Below are 9,393 nucleotides of genomic sequence, written 5' to 3'. Positions count from 1 at the left end.
CTTTTCCTTTTTAATAATTCAATAATATACAAATACTTAATTTGCATGTTCAATATATAAGAAAAGGATACGCTCTGGTAGTTCGAGTTAAGGCATGCATTGTGTTTTCATAACTCTGAACTGCATGGAAGCCACAAGACCCAAGTCCTACTGTGATAGATATAGGTGTATTCATAAGACAGTTCACACTTTTCGAGGCTTGATAAACTGAAAAATTCTTTGAGTAAACATAATTTCATACTTGATCTCATAGATCCCTGTAGAATTTTGTGGAAATCCGTATTCGATAAGAGTTCCTATCTTTCGAGATCCACCTTACAATATGGGGTCAATGAGCCAAACAAAAAAGTGATTTTAGCCCTTATAAAAAGGAAACAGATTTTTGAACCTCTTTCATGCTCATGTCATATCAAGGTAAAGAACTACAAAATCTGATCCAAACTTTCGTAATCTAACCAATACAGGTGCTCTACTATGCATTAGCTTCATCTTTATTTTTCTCAGACACACACTGAAATGCGCACCATATTGTATTAGAAGAAAAATAGTGAGAAGACTCAGACACTAGCTACAGCTTTACTTCTACAAAATTAGCATTTTACAGAGTCTAACACATATACTGGTATGGATAGAGACTATATCCCTCCTATATGTGTGACTTCACCATCACCAGCCACCCAATGTGGTTACAACTAAATCGGTTATGGTGGGTGGATCAACACGCACACGCATGTTCTTAGGTAGAAGCTTCAGGTTCATCTTCTTCAGGTTTCATCCAGTATGAACTAACCATGCATACTAAAATCACAATGTGCTCTGAATTGGATATACATATATCCATACTCTTGTCTGGTCTGTTCGTCATCGCCGCCACACACAACCACTGTACCCTGGCTTATTAAACTAATTTCCACATGAGTAAGACTATCTAATTGGTCAATTAGACTTCCCTTCAACAAACCTGGTCTCTAAGATTGTTTTCCCTGGTTTTTAATACTCTGGATCGCTAAAATGAAGTAGTGAATAGGTAAGTTTTCACTCTGGTTTCTGGTGAGAGGTTTGACCCAGTGGGTCACTGAAATTTTGTGCTCATGTGAATAACCGAATTTTCGTAGCAAAATTCATTGGGGTCAATAATGACAAGAAGAAAAACTTTGTTTTCACTGATAGCTTCTACAACTGACCCAGCTAATGGATGAACTGGCAAGCATCCCACAGTAAATCCAGATATATAAAGTACCTACCTAGGGATCTAGCTACTAGGACAAAACACAATGGTTGTTTTGTGCATCGAGACGTCAATATATCATTTTCTGAAACATTGATTTAGAGTATAGGAGAGTGATATGGTGAATATGAACGCTATTTGACAATTCAAATCACCTACATATGATTGTAGCATGCAGTATATGTTAGTGTAGAATCAATGACACAATACGCTAACATTACTGTCAATTTCTGATCGACGATGCATGACATGTCCTCCTACATGATAGGATCAGTTCATAAAAACTATTTCTGTCTCCGCTAATCAAAAGTAGACTTAAGACTTAAGAAATTAAATTAAAGGACAAAAATCTCTTTAGAAATGAACTGAGGAGTAATTCATTCTGATAAGAAATCTGATATGGACACCTTGTACAACCATGTGTTTATTAAGGAGGCGATCCTTTTCAGCCTATCAATATTGTGTATCATTGGAAGCAACAACGTTCCAAATATAACAGAACCAAATATGACAAAATGACCTTGCCAGTTATGTACATCATACACAGAGCTAACTAATAGTTCCTATCATTTTCCGAAGAATGAATTCTTATCTTTGGTTGATTTGTTCTGCTCTATGATTAGGCAATTAATTTAGTTTATTGTTTATTCCAAATCAGACTGTTTTTTCTTCGAAAAGGAGGTTGAGGCTCCCAGCCTGTCCTCTGCATCAAAGAGGTGTATATGACTTATTATTTGGCCGCCACAAACAAAAAACCTCATCCCAGCCGCCCCATCACCCCGCCGCCGCCGGAGGAGGTCGTCCGACGGCGGACGGCGGCGGCGAGGCGTTCCTGCAGGTTCTTTTTCCCTGCCCTGGTGGTTTTCCCTATCTCTGGATCTTCCAAATCCTTGGCTGGCTCACGCCTCAGGAAGGTGATCGATCATCATCACGATGCACGCCGGCCGGGGGCAGATCAACCTGATCTTAGCAGCTGGATATGGCGCATCTGGCTGCTGATCCATCCTATATCTCCGTTGAAGCCAGACCAACGTGAGGTCTACCTCCATGTGGATCTGGCAGGTTGGAGGTTGTGAAGGACATGCATGCCAACGTGTGGTCTACAGATTGCAATTAACATCCAGGCCAACCGCTTGGAGGCGTCGTTGAAGCTGACCGCCGGCACGCCGCGCGTTGACACCTTCATGGCTATGCAGCGGCATCATTGTCGATCTGTTTGGTTGAAGGCGCACGCAGCGGCCACCATGTTCACTGCTATGCAACGCAACACGTTATGGTTGATTTGTTTGGCTCTAGGCTCCGGCGTGGCGCCACCATTCATTGATGCGGTTCTAGGCGACATGAAGCCCCACTTTTTCACCGCCATTGGGTACGTCTACTATGATTACCATGGTGAATTTGTGACTGAGGCCAATACGTCATGGGAGATGCTCAGATCTCTCTCGCACTAAGACGAGGATCTTTCTTATGCATCTCCATCTGGATTTGGCTCGATGTTGAGTTTCGGAAGGCCCCGCTGGCAAATGTAACAGTGCTCGTGTCTGGAGTTTGCTGGTTTGGGAGGTATTCGATCGTGCGCACCCATGTTTTTATTCCGACCGTTTGGTTCTGGAGGGAGCGACGCGAAGCTCTATTCTGTGTTGCCAGTAGATGACATTCTAGTCCATGGTGTATCAGAGACGGAGAATTTCTTGAAGGCCGGATTGAAGGACTAGCAGCGGATGATCGAATCATGGTGTTGTTGAGGGATTTTCTTGGTATTTTGGGTCTCGTAACAGCAGTATGCAAGTGGAGGCAGCAGCACAGGTGAAGTACAGAGTCTTATCTTTCAGGGTGAAAATCCAAGGTCTGGCCTTAATTGGTTGTGCCTGGCTATGGTTTTGTTGAAGGCATTGTTTTGAGAGCGAAGACTATCTCCAGGGTGAAAACCAAAGATCTTTTGATCGGGCGACGACGGTGCTTGTGCACTGTTCCCTTCTTGAAGGCGTCGCTTGTGGAGAGTATGGATTTCAGGTGTTGTCTTGGTGGTGGTTGTACTGTTGTTGCTAGAACTGGAGTACCTAGCGGGACTTCTTTTTCTTAGTTTTCCTTTTCTTTTTTGGCTGTGTGCATCCGTACTACCATTAGGGTGATGCGTTGTTGCAGAGGCTGGGTGTAATTGGTATCTACCGATATTAATATATTCCCTTTATCGAAAAAAAATGACTTTTTATTTAAATTTTATTCAACAAAGATCTCGCATGAACATACATTAAAACCTCGAAGCCACCACTCAACACTTACAAATCCAACAATGGGTGAAAAGATTTGCCATCAGGACTTTATGCCCTAACACCACAAAGAACGCCCCGCCAGCTAGGTATCGGGGGCATCACCGTGTCACCCTATGCCGAATCAGGAGCACACATCCGGTCTAGTAGACCCTTAGAGAGCGCCTCAAATACTCGCCTAAGACGCCGTCACCTCCATCTACCGCAGAGTCATTTTCAGGGAAGAGATCCGCATAACCCTCGCTAGACCTTCCATGGACACTACCACGCTCCCGCCCTGCATAAGTCCATCATATCACGTCCATCACCGAGGACACACGATGCCATGCCACTGAGACTCGCCTTCGTCAACGCGGTAGATGCACAACACTGTACCTCTTACCTCCACCATCCCGTAGTTGCTCCAAAAATGGTGCCCCATTAGGAAAAGAGACACCGAGCATGCTACAATCGTCCGAACCGACATACCCTAGGGTTTCCCCCGGAGCTACACAAGTGAGTAGACGATATCTGCCCCGACGATTTCCTCAACAAGGCAACGACACATTGACGCCACCATCGCCCGCCATCAAGGCTCGGTTCTCAGTCACGCCTCCACAACTCGTCACTGGGACTAGATGTGAGATCCGTCACAACCAGCCAGTCGACGATCTCGGGCGGAGGAGGAGGCCACCACCGCTATGTCAAGGGCAGCTGCTCTAGGCGTCGTCGTGCTGCGTGTGAATTGTGAAGCCTAGGATCACCTCCACGTGCTACCAACGGAGACGATGCGATGCAGCAGAAAGCTCCATGTGCAGCCCGTTTGGCACCGAACGATCCCGCGCCCATGTGGCTGCCTTCCGCGCCGCCTGCTGCAGTGATCCGCTGATCTTCTTTGGCCATCGTCACCCCTGCAGCACCACCATAAGTACACAGACAAAAGGTAGTATGATTTTTCCTTGCTGAATATTGTTATTGTCCTAAGGGTAATTACATATAGCATACTCATTGAGGACTGGATCACCAAGGAAGCTTGGACATTGCAGGAAAAAAGCCTTCTGTGTCGCGCATGAAGTCCAGTTGATGAATAAAGGTGTAAAATAACCGGGCGGGCACACATGTATTCATGGGTATTGAGCTGAATACCCATAAAATTTGGCCAAACCTTCAAATCATATGCTGCTCCCTCATGTCTGGATTAGTTCTTACAAAAACCTGACCATGTTGAGCTCAAGCATGTGGACGAGGTGGTGTAGTTCGTTAGGACGCAACCAAATAGACGACCAAGTTATCAACTGTTGCTAGCTTCACTTGTTTCTATAGATTTTTTTGGTGGCACGCTAATTCTGAATACCCATTATCAAAATCCTGGGCCCGCCCATGCCGTCGGGGCGACTAAGTCAAGCTTTATTATTTACACAGTATTGTGGTTGTGGGGCTTTTAGGTTAATTAGGGTCTTAACTTAGTCCAATGCAACCTTAGCATAGTTCTCATCCCTTCAGTATGATACTACACTGCTACAAGAATTGTCTGAATCAACAGGTATAAGTGCACAATTTCCTGCGACATGCACCGGGATCGCATCTGTTAACTGTCACAATACTCTAGTATAGTTAGTGAACAGAATCTTATAAAGAAACCGGGACCAAATCCTTGCGTGATCCAATTGTTCACCACATGTCACTGTTAGGCCTGTGGTTGTTAACAATTTTGGTGTGGATTGTGTCCAAGTTTCTACTTCAGTTGTGACTCCGCACGTATACTAGAAGCTAAATTAACAACCTAGGCTAGGATTGATCGCAATTTATACATCGATCTAGGTGCTTAAGACAGAGCAGTACTAAAACAATGCCTAGGCCTAGACATCCTCATGGTCAAAAGGCACACTGTTCTAATGGCAGATATGTAGAAAGCCATTAATATGATATGGTAATAATTTGGGTGAGTTGACAAAGACCGTTTCAAGATTTGGATGCTTCAGTCTGATCTGCTCTTCTTGCTGACATCGGGTACAAAACTGAATATTTTTGCTACTAAAAAATATATTTAATTACATTTTAAAAAAATTATATATTTGCGAGTGTCATGGGTTACAGATAAGACCTCAGATCAGATATATGTATACCCATTTGTCTAAATAGGGACAGGTTTTTGCTTCCTCTTCCGATATTTCAACTCGCAATGCATACATGGTCTCCGTGGTGTCATGGACCAGAAAACCTTGTGTGATCTCACTTGTTGCATAATCTAATCTAGTTAGTTAGGAGAAAGTGGACTATGCCACATCCATATATGTTGTATCTGTTTGACTTTGCTGCTGAGATTGACCCTGTTTTTATTAACCAATTTGTTTGAGAGCATGTCTGTGCTATTGGCAACATGAGCTGTTCATAAATAGCACGGAGAGAATCCACCCTGTTGTAAGAAAATGGTTGGAACCCTGAACCTCTGTGTCTGTGTCTGCACCTGAAAACAGGCACAAGCTATCTGCTGTCCAAAGCCCACAAGTAACAGTAGATGGAACTGAATCTGGTCTTGCACAGATTCTGTGATCTTCAGTAATATCATTTGTCTTGCAATAGTCGTTACCCGTTAACCGTTTGTGACAAGTCGCTTAATCTTGAGGACAGTAGTTTATGCATGTTTGTTTGTTAGACTCAAATCACTGGAATCTAGTGAAATGCCTCTACTAGTGACAAAAAAAAAGTTCAACTGAATTCACTACAGCAGTACCTCAGCACAAGCGTGTGCGCACTGCACGGATGAGAAACCTGGCACTCGCGAGCCACAAAAGATAGTTAAACTGCGCTGAGCCAATGAACAATGTGGCTTCACAATCTAGCCCTATAGAGACCAATCCCTAATTCTTTCCAGATCATATACAAAGACAATAGGCATGTAGCCAATTTAGCAGGCAGCAACTTGGCACATTCTCTAGTGGGTCAAAGGCATAGTTGAGAAGCATGGGAAAGCCACAGAGAAGTGGGCATGACAATGATGCAAACCCATGTCTGACTAGCAACAGTGCCTGGTTCCTACTGGGGCACATACACAAAAGTTTCTGTCCGAAACTTTGTAAAAGAAAACTAAAGGACGTTCCTTGTTGTCTGAACAATTATGCGCAGCTTGAGTAGTAAGTCAGCTGGTTTTAATTGGTCAATGAGGCAGGCACTCTTCCTAGCTTGTGTTGTCATTCTGACCAGTCACAAGCAGGACACAGAGACATAGAGACAGAGAGAGAGAGGCTTGTGCTGTGATCCAATCCAACATATGGATGATGCTGATTTATTTATCTAAGAGGGACAGATGGTGGCTTGCTAGAGCTACATAGGGCTGTGGCTTGCAAGATAGTTATGTTAGGCAGTGGTGATGGCACTTGTGTAAGCTTGCAAGTGAAGCTGAATTGACACATGAATGGTGCTGGCCATGGAGGGGGCCAGCAGGAGTGACAGGTTACTCCTCGTGAGGCCACCAAATAGAGCCGCGTCTTCATTCTGTGTCAATTATTGATAAAGCTTTGTGATGATTGCTGAATAATGCTAATGATCAGTTTGTTCTATATATGGTCAACAATCAGCAAACCGGACAAGGAAGAATTGGGAGGAAATGGAAAGAGAGGACGTTGCCGAGGATGGAAATTATATATGCTAAAAATGCCATGGATTGTTAGAACCAAAAACAATATTTGAACAAAAAATAAATGACGCCGTTGCCGGGGATCGAACCCGGGTCACCCGCGTGACAGGCGGGAATACTTACCACTATACTACAACGACTTTGATGCTTACTGTCTGCGCTGTTCGAATGTGAATTACGCCTTGCAGTGCAATGCAGGAGTAAATCGACTTTATGCCTTGCAGTGCGCCAGCAGCGTGCTTGGACGTGATTTCCACTTTCCCTGTTAACTATACTCTTTCTGATTACAAATTTACCGATTAACAAAAAAAAGAGAGCTCTGCTGACGATGTTATCACAGTTGTTGACAGTATGCAGTATAATTTACCGATCTTGCTAACAGACGAAGTTAAATTGACCATCACTTGCTTGTTAATGTGTCTTGGTGAAATAAAAATAGAGTGGAATGCGGGTCCTGCTTATGCCCGGGGATATTAGTACAAATTACTCCCTCCGTCTCAGTTCATAGGGCTTGCGCGTATTCCTAGATCGTAAATTTAGCAATGATAATATGAAATATATATTACAAAATATATATCATTAGAAAGTTTAGATGTTCTACTTTCTAATAATATAATTTTTGTATTATACAATTGATATTATGTTGGTCAAATTTAAAACCTAGGGATACGCGCAAGCCCTATGAACCGGGACGGAGGTAGTACACTGCATCAACCGATCTACAAATTGTACTTCCTGTACCTGTGCCTGAATCAGCTGTCCGCAAGCCCAAGTGGAACGCAGTCGAGTTGTTCCACCCTGGAGATCAGTAGTACTGCAATGATGTGTGGCAGTTCTATGACAGGCTGCAACCCTGGAGAAAATTCCATCTCTAGCTAATAATCACGGAGATGTTGCATCACCATCAATCCCAATCAGCGCAGTTGGAAATTCCGATGCTTCCGAATCCTAGGATGTTCGTCGTTTTTGACGGAATTACAAAAGGAAGTTCCAAATATATTGATATGAACCTAGCATATCAAGAGTTGTTCCAACCAAGTGCCAAACTTGTGTATATTGCCTATGCGTGTGGGGTATGCTACTATGAGCCTAGCAACAAAGCTATACGCCTTGCTCGTCCTCGGGTGTGCGGGGTCGCTTTGTTGTGAGTTGTAGACTTGTAGTGATGCTATTCCTTCTCTCTTCTTATGCTTAAATAGGATCAATATTACAGTAACGTTTAATGCAATGTGGTACAACGCCCATGCAATGGATGCTCTCATGCACGCAGTTCTATACTGACATGAGGTGCACATGGCATTCCTGACTGCTAATCTGCTATGTGCATCTCTCTCAAGTAACAGCTGATGGATGTTTTGATAATATAGTACAGTTCAAAAGCTTACGGTGTAGTTTCTTTAGAAGACCACATGAATATGCCATCCATTCATCTGTTTGCATCTTGCATCCCGTGATAGTTTGTGCATTTCACCTAACATATATGCGGAGTATTTTGGACATCGACTAGGGTTTTCCCCGCTCCGTTTAATATTAGAAGTAGCTCACCCCTGCCATGTTGCCTTTGTATTTGCCTTCTCCAAGACACCATTTGGTAAAAGCAGAACTAACTCATCAATTTGATGACAAAACGAGTAACCCTGTGGACTGCCCCCTTGCAACATGTCTTCCGTGTGGATCTGTTGACTGCCAAAACCCACCGGCGGGCAGCGGCCTTGTCAACACTGTAGAGCCGGGGGGAGCCTAGAGCTGCGGCTGGCTGAGACCCCTCCGAGCGACGGCCCGCAATGCTCTTCTGGTCACACGCGGCGTTGCGAAGTGCAAGGGCGTGCCACCTGACCTATACCCGGTCGTGAAGGTGATGAGATTGCCTCGCTTAGTTTCCCGCAGGGCATGCATGTAAACGTTAAATACGAGCCTCGATCGGCTCTCGAGTTATCCCGTGAATCGGCTCAAAGAGCCGATCCACCCATGATCCGTACGGGGTGTACGAATACTTGGTGGTCCTGCTTGATCAAGATGAAGCTAATGAGATCTACGACGATTTAGGGTTTTCACCACATAATCGGATCATCCTACTCTAGGTTGGGCCAGATGGCCACGCACGGTGCTCGTAAGCCGATCCTAAACAAGGCCAGAAAACCAACATGAAGTTGATCCTAGGAACATCCCGTTTAGGACTTGCGAACGCCACCCTACGTGCCACAGGATCCTCCCCCTTTGTAAGGCCAAACTATTGCGGATATTAAACTAATCCTTGTAGAACAAGGAGCAATCGTAAC

At 44.2% G+C, this 9,393-nt stretch overlaps 1 non-coding gene across 1 annotated transcript; it reads right to left on the bottom strand.

Moving 5' to 3' along the window:
• Nucleotides 1-7,182: 7,182 nt before the first annotated feature.
• Nucleotides 7,183-7,254, bottom strand: TRNAD-GUC. The gene has a single exon. It is a non-coding gene; the product is annotated as a tRNA-Asp (tRNA).
• Nucleotides 7,255-9,393: the final 2,139 nt, after the last annotated feature.

Source organism: Lolium rigidum, chromosome 1, assembly GCF_022539505.1.
Source record: "Lolium rigidum isolate FL_2022 chromosome 1, APGP_CSIRO_Lrig_0.1, whole genome shotgun sequence".
NCBI lineage: Eukaryota > Viridiplantae > Streptophyta > Magnoliopsida > Poales > Poaceae > Lolium > Lolium rigidum.
This window is presented reverse-complemented; position numbering and strand designations above follow the sequence as displayed.